This window comes from Mesoplodon mirus (assembly GCF_964341445.2).
Source record: "Mesoplodon mirus genome assembly, chromosome: 20".
NCBI lineage: Eukaryota > Metazoa > Chordata > Mammalia > Artiodactyla > Ziphiidae > Mesoplodon > Mesoplodon mirus.
In genome coordinates this window covers 19447215-19467814 of record NC_138996.1, presented here as the reverse complement: position 1 = coordinate 19467814, position 20600 = coordinate 19447215, and the positions used below count along the sequence as shown (strand labels likewise).

General features: G+C 43.1%; 2 long non-coding RNA genes across 3 annotated transcripts; one reads left to right on the top strand and one right to left on the bottom strand.

The window, feature by feature from the left end:
- Positions 1-291: 291 nt before the first annotated feature.
- On the bottom strand, positions 292-14010 carry LOC309796010. Its single transcript, XR_014292402.1, has 3 exons — positions 13958-14010; positions 2390-2900; positions 292-1648 (listed from the first exon to the last, which is right to left on the bottom strand). It is a non-coding gene; the product is annotated as an uncharacterized lncRNA (long non-coding RNA).
- On the top strand, positions 13353-20577 carry LOC309796009. 2 transcript variants are annotated; one of them, XR_014292401.1, is made up of 3 exons: positions 13353-13906; positions 14563-14657; positions 15618-16575. It is a non-coding gene; the product is annotated as an uncharacterized lncRNA (long non-coding RNA). The 2 variants fall into 2 exon arrangements; XR_014292400.1 differs by lacking the exons at positions 13353-13906; positions 15618-16575 and adding exons at positions 14034-14193; positions 20305-20577.
- The last annotated feature ends 23 nt before the right edge of the window (positions 20578-20600 follow it).

Genomic DNA, 20600 nt, shown 5'->3' with positions numbered 1-20600 from the left:
TACTGCTGTTGGTTTTATGGACTTTACTAGCTATTTTTATTTGTCTTAAGTTTTTTTTTTTTTTTTTTTTTTTTTTTTGCGGTATGCGGGCCTCTCACTGCTGTGGCCTCCCCCGTTGCGGAGCACAGGCTCCGGACGCGCAGGCCCAGCGGCCATGGCCCACGGGCCCAGCCGCTCCGCGGCATACGGGATCCTCCCAGACCGGGGCACGAACCCGTATCCCCTGCATCGGCAGGCGGACCCTCAACCACTGCGCCACCAGGGAGGCCCCTGTCTTAAGTTTTAAGTAGATTTTAGGCATATTTATTGTGCTAGAAAATTTTTATCACTAGTGAGAAATAAAGTCTCTGTCTTAGAAACACATATATGTAATTTTTGGTCTTTGCTTTTTGTCAGAAAATGAGCAGAGTGGGAGAGAAACAGACAATATGAGATTAAGGGAATATTGGTTAAAGGGAATGAAGTGGAAGGTCATGATACTGCTCACTGGGAAACAGGGAAAAGCAGAACTTGGAGGAAGACGATGAGAGAAGGTGTCCCATAGGTTGGCTGGGACATAGGGTAGAAATAGTATTTACTATTTGAATATTGGACTTCTGTTTACAAAGCCCATGAGTTATCTCACTCAGAGATAGGTGTAGAAACACAGGGAGGGTTGGCCAGGGATTACGGGTAACAGAAGGGTTGGCTATAAAGGAATTTCAGGAGGCATTCTTTGGGATGATAGAAAAGAGAAAGTCTCTTTATTCCAACTGCCTGAGATAACCACGGTTGGCCTTAAGTGGGTCATGTATATAAATATCAGGGGATGATTCAGATTTTGACCTCATACTTATGCTTTTTTGGAGACCCTCTTTATGAAAAATACAAAATTAAGTTCAGAGTTTTGAACAAGATCTCTGCAAGTGAGAGCTTCTGAGCCTTAGCCTTGCTGTAAATCCAACTCTGATCATTTATCTATACTTTAAAAACAATCAAAACAGGGGCCATATTATACAGACTGTTGGTAAACTTTTCCCCCTCAACTATTAGTCTCGAGTGTCCTTCCCTGTCAATACACATGATTCTAGCTCGTCTTTTAAGATAATTCTGTGGTTTTTCTAATAGTCATTAGATAGATAGATATTTAAATTATTTCCATATGTTGATCCTCTCACTGGGGGATGCTTTCCCTAACAACAGAGCCTGGAATATGATAAGCCCTAAATAAAATGGTTGTTGAATTGGTGCCTTGCTCTGAGCACACATGGGTAGTTTTCAGGTTTGACAGGGTTAAAAGATGGTGATCTCTACTCTGAAGCGCCCCCTGGCTGGAGTGGGGAGACAGAGACCAAAGCACCAGTATTCTGTCTCTGAATGCCTGTCCCTCTTCTGTACATCCTCTCTCTCCCCCTCTCCCCCTCTTCCTCCCCACACCCCCACTGGGCTGTCACCACTCAGGGCTTGTAGTGAAGGGTGGGAAACTTCACTGAACAGGTCTGTTCAGGAAACACGATGGTGTTTAGGAATATGCTCTAGATTTCAAAGCACTTCTAACCTTAAAGGGAAAGTTTCCTGAATATCTTTCCCTGGATTGATGACAGCCAAGTCCCAAATTGGAAAGACAGTGGTAATCGGAGAGTCCTGAGTACATTTAGCTGCTGTGAATCTGAAAAACAAAGAATATTAAAAATGAATAAAAATTTCACAAGATCAAGGAGTGTGGGACTCTAGAAATAAAGTTCTCTTTATATTCTTATATGAGAGAATGGATGGTGAATATATCGACTTTAGCTGGGCCAAAAGACATAGTTCATTTGTGATTAGAGACATTCTCTGGAAACAATAAACGGACTGAAAGTACCAGCTGAAGAAACAATAGGTTCAAAACCTATCATCCCAGAATAATGCATGGAGTTTGGGTCCTTTTAATGAGAAAATGTGTATGCTCATTTCCTTGAATAAATCTCTACATCATTCATGAAAGACAGTGGAATATTAAGCCTAGCAATTTCTCTTACTTCCAGCCTCTGTAGCCTTCTAACCTAAACTGGGACCTCTCTTCTTCATGGATTTAGTGATGTCCCCAGATTCAGGAGAATCTAAGGGACCCAAAGGCAGGTGCTCAGTTTAAAGGACAGAGTTATTGTTCCTTGCTACTTTCTCAGCTTTACACAGGTTTGCCAGGAACAGGGCTCTTGCTTCATTCCCAGCGCCTGAGTGCCTGGCAGGCACAAGTTTCAATAACCAGGTCACATGTCTCGCCCATAGTTTCCTCCAGATCCTTGAGCTATCTCGTCATCTTTTTGATATTCCATTTTTCTAGGATAAGGACCTTAGGTGGACATTGTTAGTTCACTAATCTGTTCCTACTTCCTAATAGTACTTACATTATCTCTCTGATATTTACCTCTTTCCCGTGCAGTCCAGACATTTCAGGGAAAGCCAACCCCACCCCTAGCTCAAGAGGTGGACTCTGGTGGGCTTGAGGCCATCAGCCCATTGCAGTCCCCTGGTCAGTTCATCTGTTCAGGGATGTGCCTGTGACTCAAGGTGAATCTCAGTGTCTTTCTTAGAATACAGGGACCGAGGCACTCTATTTTCATTGGAAATAAGCCAGAAAACATTTAGCTCCCATTGCAGCTGGCAAAAACTAGTTAAATATTTGCCAGTGTTTCCTTTTTTTCCTGGGTGCACAGCTCACTACATTTTCCAGCCTCCTTGGCCATATGACCGAGTTCTAGCCAATGGAATGTGGGCCAATCGATGTCTCCCCTTTCAAGCCTGCCTCTTCTCTAGTGATCTTCCTTTTTCTTTCCCCATCTGCTGGCTGAGTGGAGAACCACAATGTAGAGAGCCTGGGTAACCATTTGGAGGACAGCATCTCAGGATGGTTGCTTGATCAGGAACACTGGACTGAACTGCATGGAGAAACAAATTTACATTGTGTGAAATCACCGGAATTAAAAAAAAATATTTTATTTTTATTTATTAAGGCTGCGCTGGGTCTTAGTTGTGGCATGCAGGATCTTTGTTGCAGCACGTGGGATCTTTAGTTGCGGCATGCATGCGGGATCTAGTTCCCCGATCAGGGATCGAACCTGGGCCCCCTGCACTGGGAGCATGGAGTCTTACCCACTGGACCACCAGGGAAGTCCCGAAATCACCAGAATTTTAAAGTTATCAGTTACAGTGTTAATCTCTCCTGATTAGTTCACTTCCTTACCTAGGAATCTTCCTTTTCATGGTCCCATAAATCCTCTTTACTGATTAAACATGCTTGCATTGGGTTTTCTTTTTTTTCTTTTTTTTGCGGTACTCGGGCCTCTCACTGTTGTGGCCTCTCCTGTTGCAGAACAACAGGCTCCGGATGCACACGCTCAGCGGCCATGGCTCATGGGCCTAGCCGCTCCGAGGCATGTGGGATCCTCCCAGACCGGGGCACGAACCCGTGTCCCCTGCATCGGCAGGCGGACTCAACCACTGCGCCACCAGGGAAGCCCATTGCATTGGGTTTTTCTGTTACTACTTAGAACAGGATAACTGATACGGATCCTGCCTTGCACCCCATCTTAGGATTGCACTGTGGCTTTTTGGTTGTGCTGTTAATGCTTATTTGATTCAGTTCATTTCTGGCATTCAATGTCACCCTGCCTAGGGAGAGTGATCTTGTTTGTTAATGGCTTAACTAGTGATTGTGGCTAGATGCTCTACCTAGTTTCTCCATTCACTAAAATAACTCTTGTTTGGTTTTTTTTTCCACTGCAATGTGCTCTCCATTTAGGGATTGAGGATAATCACTACTGGCTCTATGCTGCTCCTGGTTAATAACTTAATGCTTCCTAATTACTTACTAAGGGGCTTAGTAGCTAAATACTTTAACTAATAGCACAAGGTAAGAAAAGATATAAACTTGGACAGGAGCATCTCCTCCTTACTTTCATGGGGGTTATATTTCTCCATGACCAGATCAAAGTATCCGCATTCCTTGTCCCCATGACTTCCACAGGGACCAAAAGACCTGGGAGGCAAGTGACAAGGGTCACAGGAACAATAAAGTGGTTTGATTTAGTCCTTTGCAGAGAATTGTCTATTTAGAACAAGCAGCCTCCTGTGTTAACAGCAAAGGCCACACTCATGTTACATCCACATTCATAAACAAACCAGTGTTGAGGAAGTGCCACATATGACCACAAGCAAGATCTTCTCTTTTTGCCCCAAACTTTCTTTCTCACAATATTTTACTGTCCCAGCCAAGGAAGCCTTCCTTCCTCCATCAGACTAGATATGTTAAACCAGTATCACTCCAACTTTTTTTTAACCTATTAATCCTGCTTCCCATCTTTTCTACCTTCATTTGCATTGACCACTGGAATTACAAAAATGATTTAGCCATAATTTCCTTCTTCAAAGTGCTTACAACCTCATGAAGGAGACAAACACATATTTTAATGAAATGTGGGAGGTGCTGTAATAAAGTTATACACATGGTGCTATGAGGCACAGAAAAGGACCACTTAGCCCAGTATGAAGCTCGTAAAGGTTCTTGGGGGGAAATGATGCCTAAGCTGAACCACAAAAAGCTGAATACTACCCAAACGTAAACCATGGGCAGAAATGCCAGCATTTGATGGGTGAAGGAAGGCAGGAAGGCAGGAGAGGCCAGGTCTTAGAAAGAACATCCAAGCATGTCTTTGAATTATTTATTCCTATTAGAATTTAAGTTCCTTGAGTGTAGGAACTTGATCCATCTTGTTCACTGGTGTGTTCAGTGCCTAAAACAGTGCTGGGTACTTAAATGGTGCTAAAAAAGTATTTGTGAAACTGAATGACGCCTGGAAGGAATGCCAACAGATATGTATCTCATAGGAATCTCTCCAGCAGGTGTGTGAAGCCGGCAGGGAGACCCGTCATGAGGCTAAGGCCTTAGTCCAGGTAGAGAATGGGACCTCCATAGGGCAATGAGAGCAGGGTAAGGAAGAGGGGGCATATTTGAGAAATGTTTACAAAGTAAAATCAGCAGGACTTGGTAACTGGCTGTGGGAGATGAAGGAGAGACCAGGATGACTCTTAGTGATAAAGAATACAGAGCAGGAACAGGAGGAGGAGAAAACAGAAGAAACCTACATGGCTAGGAATCTGCTTTTAACAAAATCTCTCTCCCGCCCTTGACCCTCTCAGGGACCTCCTAGCCAGGTAATGTTCAAGTCACAGTCATACTGTCATGTTCATTCAAGTGACCTTTGCATAATTTTGGAATTATATAATTTATGATAAGTTAGGATATATTTATATATTCTAAATAATGTGTTATTTAAAAGTGTATGTTAGACCTCAGTGTATCTTTCAGGTCTTCTACTTTGTATTTTCTATATTTTTGACTCCCTATTCTAAATTCTTGATAAGTGTGTATAATATAAATATATATGTTATATATATGTATAAAATATATATATATATCTGTGAGGCTGTGTAATTTCAATAACATTGAAATTATAATCTGTGGAAGTTTTATTCTAAAGAAGACATATTTCTCTAACAGCTAGATGAGATAAACTTTTTCTTCTGTTGTTATTGATTGTTAGGATGTAGCAAAAGATTATTTTTATTTAAATAGACAATTTGGATGTACTCAATTTGACATGTAAACAAATTTTGGGTTATTAATATTTAGTTCATAAATAACACATTTCTGGGGCTTCCCTGGTGGCGCAGTGGTTGAGAGTCCGCCTGCCGATGCAGGGGACACGGGTTCGTGCCCCGGTCCGGGAAGATCCCACGTACCGCGGAGCGGCTGGGCCTGTGAGCCATGGCCACTGAGCCTGCGTGTCCAGAGCCTGTGCTCCGCAACGGGAGAGGCCACAACAGCGAGAAGCCCGCGTACCGCAAAACAAAACAAAACAAAAAAAACACACATTTCTTTATCGTCCATTTTACTTTCTTTGATGTTTACTATTAGTGAGTTATAGTCTCTGTGAATGCCCAGACAGGGGACACAACACCTTTTGATTCCTGACTTTGAAGTAACATTATGTATGGTTATATCCTACCTTTATAAGTCATCTATTTATATTTTGCTTTGTTAATTGTTATATTATATAAGTATGATAGACATATGTAGGAATAAAAATAAATGACAAAATGAACAGGAGCTGGGGAGTCTCCTCGCCCAGCTTAAGAAATACCAATTAGATTTTTAAATAATTTTCTGATTATTAAAATAATATATATTTGTTGTATTTTAGAAAGTATAAAAAAGACTAAGGAAGAGGGAGAAAAATCATCTATGATATTATTACCCAAGAGGAACCAATGTAGCATTTGTATAGGTTTCTCTCAAATCTTTTAATGTAGAAAATCATATTGTAGAAACAACTTTGTAACTTGCTTTTTCCTCTTAATATTGGACCATACGTATTTTCTTCTATTACTGTATCATTAGACATCACTTTTAAAAAGCTACAAACTTTCCATTGTATGACTGAATCACAACTTTTCAGCTGTTCCCTAAATTGCTGGACTTGTAAGTTACTTCCAATCTTTCATTATTATAAATATAATGTGATGCGTCTCTTTTTCAGAACGACTTTTCTGTACTGTGATGCTGTGTGTACCAGGTGTGTAGTGTGTATGCCATCTTCTCTTGGATAGATTCCACACTCATGGAATCACCAGGCCAAAGGAAGTGGACACTTCGAGGTTCTCAAGACATACTGCCAAACTGCTTCCCCCAAAAGCTCTAGCAATTAGTATATTTGAGAGCACATTTTCCGCAATACTCTTGTAAACACAAAATCTAGTTATTTTCTGTGTTTAAAAAGCACATGGATGAGAAAGTATAAATGGGGCCATATTCTCCAAAGTATCCTTTTATCTTGAGTCCCTGCCCTGCTGATGATAAATATAAACAAAACTAAATTTTTAAATCATAGAGGAAAATTGTGTCAGTGGAGAAATTAATATTAAATAATTAATAGTGGTGATAATTTGATGGGGAGGAAGGTGGAAATAAGAGAGTACAAGGATGTAAAGACTTATTAGGCAGTGATTCAAGTCACATGCTTTTGTCCGTAATTGTGTGGCTCACTGCACTTACAGAATTTTATAAAATACAAGACTTTAGGATTACAAGATGCACATGAACACTGCATCTCAAAGGTCACTTTTGATGATGTAGGATTTTTCGCTGGCAACTATTTTCTATTAGCATATTGAAGAGATCATACCACTGGTTCCTGGCTACCATTGTGGCTGTTCAGAAATCAACAAGTCTGGGGCTTCCCTGGTGGCGCAGTAGTTAAGAATTCACCTGCCAATTCAGGGGACACGGGTTCGAGCCCTGGTCCGGGAAGATCCCACATGCCGCGGAGCAACTAAGCCTGTGCGCCACAACTGCTGAGCATTTAGAGCCCGCGGGCCACAACTACTGAAGCCCGCATGCCTACAGCCCGTGCTCCGCAACAAGGGAAGCCACCACAATGAGAAGCCCACGCGCCACAACGAAGAGTAGCCCCCTCTCGCCACAACTAGAGAACGCCAGAGCACAGCAACGAAAGACCCAACGCAGCCAAAAGTAAATTAATACAATAAATAAATTTATTTTTTAAAAAATCAACAAGTCCAACTGTCCTTTCTTCAAAGCTAATCTGACTTTTTCTCTGGCTATTCTTCTTCCCTCTCCCCCTCATACCTCTATTTTTAGTTTTCTTCAGTTTTACTCTGCTGAATGTAGGTGTGGATTTTAAAATGATCCTTCTTGGTATTAACTTGCCAGTGAGTCAGGGAATAGTATTTTTCATTAGCACTGGAAAAGTTTGTCACTATTTCTTTAAATATTGAATCTCCCCTATTATCTCTTTCCTTGCCTTCTGGGATTTTGATCAAATATATGTTAGATGGAATAGATATTTGAAAGTATTAAGGAATTATTATAAATATTTCGGTGTGATGATATTGTAGTCGTTTTCTTTTAAGAATTCTTATTGTTAAAGAATGTCTATTTTTAAAAACGTGTTCAATCTTCTCTCTGTCTCTTCCAGGTTTCTTTCCTCCGTTGTTCATATTTTTGACCCTCTTGTAAATTCTTGATGATATATATTCTGAGTTATTTTTAGTTCACTAATCTTCTTCTGCTGTATTCTAGTATCCAATCTGCTGCCAAAGGTGTCCATATATATATAATTTATAACAAATACATACAGAGTTTATAATAAAAATATATAAATTCTGTTTGGTTCCTTAACCAATCTGTCTTATTTCTTTTCCTGAAAACATTTTCAATATTGTCATTTATTTTTTTAAGCCCAGTAAGCAAAGTGGCTTTATAATCCGAGCCTGAGAATTCTGATATCAGCAGTCTATGCAACCTTTTCCTGCTGTCCTGTTTTTGGCTGATTCTCCCTCCTATTGTCTTGCTTTCTTGTGAGCTTGGTTACCTATAAGTGCGCATTTGCCACTGACCTTGAAAACTGCCTGTGAGGTTTTCCTGCGGCCTGAGATGAATGTGCTTCCCCCAGGGCATTTGCCGGTTAGATTCTTGGAAACTCCATTACTTGAAAACCAAGTCAAACCAAATTTAAGGCTTGACTTTCTCTGGCTCCCTCAGATTGTATGTGCCCAAAATGCAAATGCCTGTGAGGACTGGTCTGTGGCCAATTTTCTATGGGATTTTTTTTCTTTTCCTTCTTCCTCCTGTTCTGCTCACCTCCAAGTAGCATTTTCTAGTCTCTTGTGGTTGTGATGCAGAAGGGCATATTTAGTTCTGCTTAACTCACACCGATGCCGTTGCACTTTGGCGTTAAAGGCTATAGGGAAAGTCTTCCAGAACTGCCTTCCCTGCTGGACTTGACCTCTGTCCCTCCTACCCGAGCAGGGCTAACAACCTTGGTCAGCTGGGTGCTGTCTTCAATTCCCCTGCGGCATAGGCAGTTTTGACTCCCCACTCCCACCACCCCTTCCAAATATTATTCTGAAAACAGTCTTTTATCCAAAAAACTAGCCAGAGAGTCCCACTTGTCAAGCCTTTTCAACTTTTCAATTTTTTTAACGGGATCCAACTAACCCAACCCTCCATTTTGAGAAACAAGAAGTCTTCTGCTAAAAAATTTTAACTTTGTAATTAGCAAAAAGTAGAATAACTAAGAGATTTTTGCTTTGGGAATCTGACAGTAGAAATGTAGATGAATGGCAGCTTGACTTTACTAAAGGATAAAATGTTCATGATATGATGTAATGTTTATTATTAATGATTAACAACATAAATAATTTCAATTGGCATCATTAGTCTGTAACACTGTCTGTAACACCATACGAAATTCCACCTACAGCTGCCTCCCTTTCTAGACACCTGATACCCAATTGGCAAAAGTGTTTTGAATAATCAAGGACACAGATGGTGTCATCAACTAGTATCTAATCACATAAACTTCGGTTTCCATTTTCTCAGGGCTAAAATAAGAAGGTTGAACTCTGACCTCTGAAATGAGAAGGTCACTTCAGTTCAAAGAATTATCTGGCTCAGAGCCAATCTGGGCTAACAACGTTTCAGCTCTTTTCTCTGGGAAAGGAAGAGAAAGATAGGTTTATCCAGTTACTAGTTTGTTCCTCTCCTCAGTCCAAAAAAAAAAGGAGTTTGTAGCAGCAAACAAAAATTCAATACAACAATACAGAAAAATATATTGAGATTTTAAAATGAGAGGAAGACAAAAACAGATGAAAGCATTACTCCAAAATGTCCTATAGTTGGGTCATGAAGTCTATGCAGGACTTCGCAGCATTTGCTAACTTAAAGAAAACATATACTATATTTTGTATATATTTAGTCGTTCATACACTAAACAGAAAGCTCCCACATAAATGAGATTTCTAGTTCAGAAAAGACTTCAAGTATACATAGGCATTACTATGTTTTTATTCTGCAGTCACAGTTTTAGCAGATATCCACTGAGTTTAATGCTAATTGAGGTTCTACTATATATTGTCTATTTCAAATAGCATAGAAAAGATAGCACATCTTGCCTGACCCACTGATTGAGCTTGATTTTGGACTTATCACCAATCTCCATAAGAACACCTCACTCAAAGAAAGGATTTGTAATTCCAACCCCCTTAATTTTCAAAGAATGCTTCCCTCAAAAGAAAAACCATAAAAATTTAGAACATCCTAAAAAGAATTTAAGTTCTGTAATCTGTCTTTTCTATCTACATTCAATCAGGAGAAAGGCAGTTAATAGCAACTGTATTGAGGGGATATGATAACATATGTATATGTATAACTGATTAAATTTGTTATAAAGCAGGAAAAAAAAATGTCCACTCAGTTCCAAAAAAAAAAAAAAAAGCAACTGTATTACATGCTGGAAGGTCAGTTCTAATGCATTACAGGATGATCTTGAACCATCTGACAGTTTAAGTGCATTTAAAATTTTCTGTCTTGATATTTTGTGACTCCACTGGGCTAGCTACTGTTGCCAAGGCAATATGGGTTACTGCAGGGATACAAAGGGGTTTTTTTGTTTTTTTTTTTTAAATATTAACATGACAAACATGGAAAAAGTAAATATGGAGAACAAATTCAGCCCCTTTTCTCTTCAAAATGCATGCAGTACAGATCCTCTGATCATATACCTGATTAAAAAATACAAAGACTCATGAAGTGGCTTTCCCAACTGGTACAGAGACCGTCTCCCAACCAGTGGGGCAGCTACCACCAGAGTCCTCTTCTCATTCTTTGTTCTGGATTGAGGCCCCTCTGAAAATGTGGGACATTGATTATACACAATATTAACTACCCACCTCCAACATGTTTATCTCCAGATGGAAAAATCCTTTCTTTATGTAAATAAAAGTGGCGGTAAAGGTCCACAGTGTTACATTTCAGGGAACTTGTGAAGAGAAGCCAGAGAAATGCATGGTGCAAATCATATAAATACATTCAGTTGGGTTGCAAAAGGCTCAAATGCAGATGAGAATAAAGATTCCAATTAACCCTTTTTTTCCTCTGTGATTATTCCTTCTAGTCAATATAATCTAAAGCTGTTCAGACACTATGATGGACTCCAATCATCTGATGATGGGATGAATCAAAGCCTCTATTTTCTAGAATACTACATGAAACTTTTCTGGAAACAGATAACATCTTTGCTTCCTACTAACTGAAATGCAGTATTTTAAAATCAGAAGTCTACATGCAGATCAAGAAACCCTGTAGTACACGGCACTTTTTAATCAAAGTCTCCCAAAGCAAGGTCTCCTTAAGACAAACCAATGATTCAAGCAAAATGCCATGTTGCTACCAGAGACCTGGAAATAAATAGGAAGTCTTTTAAGCACAATTAAAAAACAACTCACAAACCTCAGAGCAACTATTTTTAAATAAATATTTAGAAGCTCAAGGAAAGTGCTTGTCTTACGCTGGGAAGCACACTGGACCCCATCGGCTCCTGCTCCCAGTAAATGAGGCTGGGAGTGTGTCTGGAAGAATAAACATGAGACTGAGCGCTCACAGGAACGGTACAGGGTTGATGTCCATGAGCGTTTTCACATGCTGACACGTGAGCAGAACTTTGGTTCCACTGCAGGCAAGCTCTTCCTCTCCGACCATTTAAAAACTATCCAGGATACAACAGCCACTCCTACTGTGGAAGGATACTTCCACTCAGTTTTGATGCGGTTTCAGTTTGATCCCATGAAACCACCAGAATTTCCCACCAGAAATTAATGAGGAAATTCTGGCCTTTATTAGTGTCCACAATTAACACAGGGGACCTAGCTGTACTTGCCAACCTTCCTGCTATTTTTTTAAAAAATAAATTTTATTTATTTATTTATTTTTGGCTGTGTTGGGTCTTTGTTGCTGAGCGCAGGCTTTTCTCTAATTGCGGCTAGCAGGGGCTACTCTTCGTTGGGTTGCACGGGTTTCTCATTGCAGTGGCTTCTCTTTTGCAGAGCATGAGCTCTAGGCACTCGGGCTTCAGTAGTTAAGGCGCGTGGGCTCAGTAGTTGTGGCTCACGGACTCTAGAGCGCGAGCTCAGTAGTTGTGGCACACGGGCTTAGTTGCTTAGTTCTATGGCATGTGGAATCTTCCCGGACCAGGGCTCGAACCTGTGTCCCCTGCATTGGCAGGCGGATTCTTAACCACTGCGCCACCAGGGAAGTCCCCTCCTGCTATTTTTATCCACCTCCCTACATGTGAGCACCTTTGACCTACTCTGAGCTCAGACCCCCTGATCTATTAGAGTGACTATGTCAGTCTTTCTTTAAAAAAGAACAGGCAATAAAACGAACTGAATCTAGAAGCAGCAGCTCAGTAAGGGAAATGAAAACATCAGAAGTTATCTAATCACAGCCACAGCCATCCAGGCAGGGCTCTGTCTTATGTGCTGGGTAATAAAAATGGGACCTTCCTAAACTTGAAGGACATCAAATAAAATAAGTAGTAAAGTTGTTGCTTGCCTCTGGCTCTTGGGGGGATTGCTATGCCGTTTAACCAGTGTATACTAACTACAAAACACTGTCATGGGTTTGAAACACCTATGTTCCAGGAAAGTTTTTTGGGGGGTGCAGGGGGAAGGTTGTTTCCACATAAAGCAAAAATTGAAACACAAACACCTTTGAGAACAGGGATTGTTAAGAGGGCAGCAGAAGGACGGAATGGGCAGAAAAGAATATCTCCTCTGAAGTTAGGGTAGTTTTTCCAGAAGAGTAGGGTTCAGTCTCAGTTCAAGGAGAACACTTTTAAATACCTTGGACAGCTCAAAACTGCTATTTGGGGAACCAAGAACCAAGTGAGCCAGAATAGAGCGGTGCTTTAAAACTCCTGGCAAAGCAGCAAGAGGATGAAGAGTTGGTTTTGCATAGCTCTGAACACAGGAGTAAAGAAGCAGACGCACCTCTTCCCAAAAGGCGCCGGAATCCTACGGCATCAATGGATCCGTCGCGGGGGCGGGGGTGGGGTGGGGGGTATTTCTCAAAGTCTCCCGGGGCACTCACCCCTCCCTACCCCGCCCCACTACTCCGTCCACCCTTCCTCCCTCCACCTCCAGGACCCCCCCCCCCGGGGGTGTGCAGCACTTCTTAAGCTCTAGCCCCCAGGGGCCACCTCTGCAGCCCGGACTCTTCCTGGAGCTCGGCAAGTTCTGGGACTGAAAGCCAGGCTTGCACGGCCGCCAGGGGCCACTCGGGCCTGGAGTTCGGGGGGTGGGGTGCGCGTGGGGGAACTAGAGCCTTAAAGGCCACCCACTTCCTTCGAGGGGATGAAGAACGCATCTTCCTCACAGTGCTTCTCAGGGGCCAGCCCGCTCCTCACTCGACGGTGGTGATCAATACTCACTCGACGCGGCTCTACCCACCTCCTAACTGTGCCCCTGGACTCCGCCCCAAGGGTCCTCTGGCGTCTGTGACGGCGCGGGTCTCGGCCTCTTCAGTCGGCTCAGGCCAGCGCTTCAGGGGTCCCTCCAGTCCCCTCCCCCGTTCCCTCCGCCCTCCGGCACTTTCTCCAACCGAGGAAGGAGCGGAGAGGAGCCTGGCTGAATCAAGGGACTTGCGAGCCTATGGATGAGTTTTAAACCCGAGAGCCAATTAAATATTATTGGAACCTACTGTAAGGGCGGGGAAGGGGAGGTTAGGAGGCGGAGAGGCTGAGTCCCACGGCGGCGGGTCCAGGCCCGGAACCCAGCACAGCCCTCCCTCGGCCCTTCCCTGCCGTCAGGACGAGGGGCGCTGCCACCCCAGCCGGGACTCTGCGCCTCCCCGCCCCCGATTCCCCTCAGGACGCGCAAGTCGGCCCCTCCCCACTCACGCCGGGCCGAGCAAGCCGAGCGGAGGGCAGAGGCGAGACGAAGGGCCAAAGTTCCCCGGCCTAAGACGCCGCGCGCAGCTCTCCCTACACAGCAGCTGCGGCTCCAGGCGAACGCCTGCGCCTCAAAGGTTGGTCTCGCGCCGCAGCCCGGGACGGGTGCAGGGCCCACACCCTCTTACCTGACGCGCGGCCCCGAGGGCGGACTGGGCTTCCGCCCGCCGGGTCCGTCCCCAGGGCGGCGTGGCGGCCGTGGGCGGGGTCGGCGGTCGCGCCGCCCTCCCCGCGGGCCCCGGGGCTGCTCAGCGCGGGCGGAGGAAAGAGATGCCCCAGCCGGGAGTTCGGGCTCCGCGGGCACCGGGTCCACTCCGGGCGGCGGGGACGGGGCCGCTCGGCCCTTAGTCACTCAGGGCGGGAGGTGGGGGCACCGGGGACCGGTAAGGGGGAGTGGGGTGCTGGCGGGCGGCGGGAGACGGCTTCTCAGCCGAGTTTCTACCTTCTGAGGAAACCCGCGCGCCCCCTGGCCTGGGCGCGAGCGCCCCCTGGAGGCCCCGGCGGAGGGCGTGGCCTGGAGCGGAGCGCGCCGCCTCGCCCCGCCCGGAGAGCGGGTGCCCAGACTTGGGGGCTCCCGCCGCGGGCGGCCGCAGCCCCGCTTCCACGCCTGGCCCCGTCGCTCACCCCGGGCGCCTAGGGACACGTCACCCTTAGGACCTCCTCTCCACTTCGGGGTAAAGCGGGAATACCTGGAAGGCGGTGGGAGCGATGCTTCCTTTCACACACATTATAGGAAACGTCTTGGATGGATGCCCAACTGCCAGCAAAACCGGTGAGGGTATCGCTCACCTCTGCATCCTCGGTGTCTACAAGAGCGCCTGGCATATGGTAGGAGTCTGGTAATTATTTTTTCATCAAATAAGTGTATGAATAAATGAATGAACGATGCGGCTTTTTTTTTTTTTAAATCCCGTAAGGTCTTCCTGAATACATCCACTTCACAAAAAGTATAATACAGAAAGGCTTAGGGACCACCAATGTTTGAAAATAGATAGAAACACGCTGACTTATGTAAGGGGTAGCCACTGCCACATGTTCTGAAGCACTTTAGAAAGAAAGCGTGGCTTTCCTGTTCCACACTTATTAAAAGTCGAATTCAGACAAATGAGTGCTAGAGGTGTGTATACTGTGCATTGCGTCTGTTTCTGCAACGGTAGATAAACGAGACAGCTACATTCAGCACGGAGGTATTGTCAGAGTCACAAATTGGACTTCAGAATCCATAAGGTCCAGAAAAGGCTGTCTCTGTCTGACATTAGGATGACATGGAGGATATTACACACAATGTGGACAGAGATACAGGGACATAGGAGGGTCTTCCTCCCCATCCTCTTAAGGCACATCTAACAAGACTTCTCTGACAACCTGGAGGGTGGATGGCAAGAAATAAACTCTTTCTGTCTTTGTTCGAATTCTCACTTCCTTTTATGAAAATAGATTCTATTCCGGATAGAACCCTTTCAGATTTCAGATTTACGTGTTCTTATTCTATTAATAGTTATACAGAATTCAGATATATTACTGTTATTTGGCCCATTTGACTGATGTAATATTGACAAGATGTGATTTATGTGCTCAGAATGACACAGCTGGAGGGCTATTTGACTGTAATTACTTGGGGGTTTTATTACCTTCCCTCCAAAGGGAAGTGTGCAAATGTGAAAGCACCAATTGTTCCCAATTACTTGAGATACTTTCTGTAAATATCTAACCCTTTCCTGTATTTTTTTTTTTTTTTTTTTTTTGCGGTACACGGGCCTCTCACTGTTGTGGCCTCTCCCGTTGCAGAGCACAGGCTCCGGACGCGCAGGCTCAGCGGCCATGGCTCACGGGCCCAGCCGCTCCGCGGCATGTGGGATCTTCCCGGACCAGGGCACGAACCCGTGTCCCCTGCATCGGCAGGTGGACTCTCAACCACTGCGCCACCAGGGAAGCCCCCCTTCCTCTATTTTTGTTAGCCACATTGAAAGGAAAATGATCAGATGATTGTATAGAATTTTAAAGCGAACAATGTGCCTTTAAAATTGCTTAATAAACAAGTGGTTAAAATATCATCAGAGATGTTATCGGAATTCAGTTAGGATGGTATGTGTCACATCTGATGGACAATGGAATGGTAAATAACAAATCAAATAAGTAAATGCTCACATAGAAAAATACAACATAACATTTTATGAATAAGAGCTTATTGCCATAATAAGATATATAAAATTGACTTCATGGATATAAATAGCAAAAGAAAAACCCCAAAGCAAAACTCTTTTTTAATCAATTTTCTCTCCAGACCAAAAAAAAACCAGCCTAAGAAGTAAAATAAAATTAGGAATTTACCTACTGGTCTGTGTCCTTTCAATGGACACAAAAATTTTAACATGCATTTGGTTGTAGCAGGCTCTTGACCTGTTGAACTAAGGGGAGGTGTTTGATTTTGTTCATGTAACCTGATGTGAATACAGAAGGGCTAGAGCTCTTGAACCTGAAGATATTTCAAACTAAGAAGTAGCAACAAATCTTCAGGTTACTCGTGCTTGTTAGATTGAATTGCTGTGGTACACGGAGCTCATTGGAAGAGCAGTTGGCTAGTTGTCCCCTTCGGACAGTTTGTACCAAGTGGGTGGACATCCTGGAAATATTCAAAAGTATCCTAGAATCTCCGGGTGGCAGAGTACCTTCCATACCAATGAGTAGCCCACAGGTACTTACAAGTGGGCTGTTCAGTGACCAAATTGTTTGTTTAATTATTGTATCAACGGAGGGGTGGGATAAGGAGGGTGGGAGGGAGGGAGACGCAAGACGGAAGGGATATGGGAACAGATGTATATGTATAACTGATTCACTGTTATAAAGCAGAAACTAATAAAAAAATGATTGTATCAAAGCATAATCTAAACAGTGATATAGGCATGTGGCCAAGTAATTCATGGTGTTTAGTAATTTATCTATGGGAGACTTGGCCCTGGAAGATAGTCCCCTCTAACCTACTTGATTTTAGGAATTTAGGAACATAACGAGACCATGTGATTATGCACTGAGTTGACATTACTGTTCTGTCACCCCACCACTTACATATGCCCTAATTTTTGTTGCACATGTGGGCTTAGGGATTTTACAAATAGAAGAGACATTGTAGTATTTTCTTCCACCTCAGTTCCTTATATTACACATGTAGTGGTTAGAAATAGAACAAATGTGACCATTTGCTGGTCACAGTGCTAGGTGATTGGGAAAAAAAAAAGATGACCCCTAATCTCTCCTAATTATACACATTTATCTATACAACTTAGATAAATAAAATATTAATATTCCATATGCACCATATGAAACCCATCATTCTTCCCTTACTGTTAACTCCCTGGATAGTTTATATTTCCTGATGCCCATTGTTTGGCTTCTTTCCTCTCTGGTTTCCACTTTTTTATTTAGTTGATGTTCAAGAGCCTACTGAGACAGACACACAAGAACTGAATGGAATTTCTCAGGCAGGAATTTCTTATGTAAAGTGGCCTCTCACTGAACTATGGTTTTGCTCAGCCACCAGCCTTACAGAGTGCAGCTGACTCTGTGAAAAGGCTCTGTCAACGGAACCAACCCAAGTGCCAATGCAAGGGCTCATTCATTTACTGAGAGCACCCACTGAGAGGAGATCCTTTTCCCAACACAGTTTAATAAGACACGATGTTCAAACCTGAGTACTCAAGACAGCTTTTAAAAGAATAAAGCATCCTCTGAGAGATCCAAAGACCCAATGTAAAAACACTCATATTTTATTCTATAAAAAGATGTTTCAATTGTAAATGACCACTGCAGAAGCAATGGTTTATAAGAGGGAGTGGTTTCTGCAACTGGGCCTTCTATATGGAAATGATGAATATTTGATTACCCTTTGAGCCCCTCCTATGGTTATTATTTCCCCTCCTGGAGTTGAGGAACTTTTATTATTTTCTATTCCCATTTTCCAAAGAATTGCAGATGTGCTTGGTAGGACAGATATCTGAGGGAAGTGCATAGGCTTAGAACAAAAACAAAAACAGCCTTTATGCTATTAGTACAAGGGGAAATTAAAAGTTACCCCCTATAAAAGAATTTATTGTGCTAAAACTTATATGAGAAACTCTGAAGAGGAAGGGAAGAGACAAGTCGCTTCTTGGGGAAGGGGTGACATCACCAAGAATGTAGTGAGAATAAGAGAAGATAAATGATGGCTGATCTAGGAATCTGCAGTTGGGAGTGAGATGAATAAGCCAACTTCCAAACTCACTCTCCTGCTCAGGAGTGGTATCAGTGTATTGCTCACTTAGTGTAGTTCTAGGGACCATGGAACAGGGTAACATTTTGGAGAAAGGGAATCAAAAGGCTCTATCCTATTGAAGATGCCAAAAGGAGGATTTAAAATAAGTGTTCCATTTGACTATATTTTCAAATGCACTTTCTCAAAAACAAAAAGCAGGACACCTTGTTTAGAAATCATTTACACACATATATTGCAAAAGGTAACAAAATATATATTTTGTTACCAAAAAAAGATAATATACAGGAATGCTTGTATATGAAGAGGAAGTAGTTAGAAAGATACATATAAAAATGTTGAGTGGTTACCTTTGGGGAGCAGGAATGGGGCTGGGGACTAGTGTGGGAGTGAGTACTTGCTTCTCACTTTATATATTCCATATTTGAAAAAAAATGTTCACCTGAAGTGGGTATCCTTTTTTTTAATTTGGGGGTTTTTTTGTTTGCTTTTTTTCTTGTGCTTGAGACTTAAAAATTGAAGTATAGTTGATGTATTTCAATACAAATGTATCATTTTTATAATAATTAAACTTCTAAAAATATTTCTTTGTGTACCTGATCTGTGCAAGAACAGAAGGCAGAAGAGGTGTTAGAACAATGTAAGAGTGCCATCATAGTGTCCAAATGTGTTTGGATGCAGAATGTCATTGATAATCATGTTTGACTAATAAATACTGGTATTAAGATTACTTCTGATTTGTAAGCTCTTCATTACAGATACTAAAAAGGGGTGATAACTAATTGTCAAAAATCAGAAGCAACCAATATGTCCCTCGATAGGTGAATGGATAAACAAACTATAGAATATCCATACAATGGAATATTATTCAGTGATTTTAAAAAAACCAGAATTATCAAGTCATGAAATACATGGAAGAACCCTAAATGCACACTGCTAAGTGAAAGGAGCCAATCTGGAAAGGCTACATACCATATAATTCCGACTATATGACATTCTGGGAAAGGCCAGACTATAGTGACACAAAAGATCAGCGGTTGCCAGGGTTTGGGAGAGGGATGGATAGGTGGAGCACAGGGGGTGTTTAGGACAGTGGAACTATTCTGTATGCTACTGTAATGATCCATACAGGACATTCATTTGTCAAAACCCATAGAACAGTGCAATACAAAGAGTGAAACTTAATGTAAACTATGGACTCAGTTAATAATAATGTAGCTATATTGACTGATCAATTGTAACCTACTGCACTAATGCAAGATGTTAAGAGGGAAACTGGGGAGGGGAGAAGGGACACATGGAATTCTCTGGACTTTCTACTCAATTTTTCTGTAAAACTGAAGCTGCCCTTTTAAAAAGTCTATTAATTTTTAAATAACTTAATGTTGGCTTTTAATATTTATATGTAATAATAAATGGCCAATAATAACATAATATAATTGAAAACTATCATTTCAAAACCAAGCCAGGACTATGATGCCCTAATCATGTTTTATAAGGTAAGGCACTGAATGCCTTTCTTCCTTATCTAGTTTGTATATACAGCTATCTGGGGACCGGTCCAGGTCTTGCCTGGATCGGAGCTGGTGCGGACCTGATGCGCCCTCATCCACTGGCACGGCCTTGGCAAGAGCTGGCCTCAGGCACCCTCCATCGCCAGGATCCCTCTGATTCCCATTAGGGTGCTGGGCACCAGGGGCAGCTCCCACGTGCTGGCAGGTGCCTCTTCTATCTGGTTGGTGATCACTGTGGCCACATGGCCGGGCCCGCGCATCCCACAGCGCCGGTTCCACCTGCCAGCCCAGCACCGCGTGTGGCCACTGGCCGTGCGCACCACGCCCTGGTACCAGGGATGGTGAAGATGCTGAGCAAGCGGGTCTGCTCTGAGCCCCACTCTGCGAACGGCAGCCGTGGCTAATAGGGTGCAGGGGCAGGCGCCCGGGAGGCTGGGAAGCAAGCCCCGCACTGGTTTGTTTCCCTGCCTCCCTGGCCAGCTAAGGGCCGCAAACCCGCAATGCAACAGACACACTTCGACACCAATCTGGACTTTCAGTCTGTCATTCCTAAAGCCTGGGTGGCAGTGCTTGTAGCCTGAAAATAAACTCCCGCTTCCCTTGGGGGCATTGGGATTTATTCTATTTAAATTGCACAGACTGTTTTCATTCCTCGGGGTATGAAGCATTGAAGGCTGAAATATGCTTCTCAGCTCTTTGCCTGTATTTGTTTTAGTGATGGAGTCACCCTTGCAACACACACCGCTCCCATGGCAACTGCCAGAAAACAAGATCAGACATCCACCGGAGTGGGGAAAGGAAACCTCTCAAGAAAGCCAAGAGCTGCTTTCTTCCATGGGTGTGACTCTCCCTTTTAGGGCCTGGTCAGGAAGGGAGGGCCTGGTGAACAGGACTTGAAGAAAGACCAGCATGACAAGGATGTTTTCACGATGGAGTCCTGCATGGTGCCAACTCAACTGAAAAAAATTTTAAAGTATGCCCTTCTCTTTGGGTTAGAAGGAAATGTTGGAA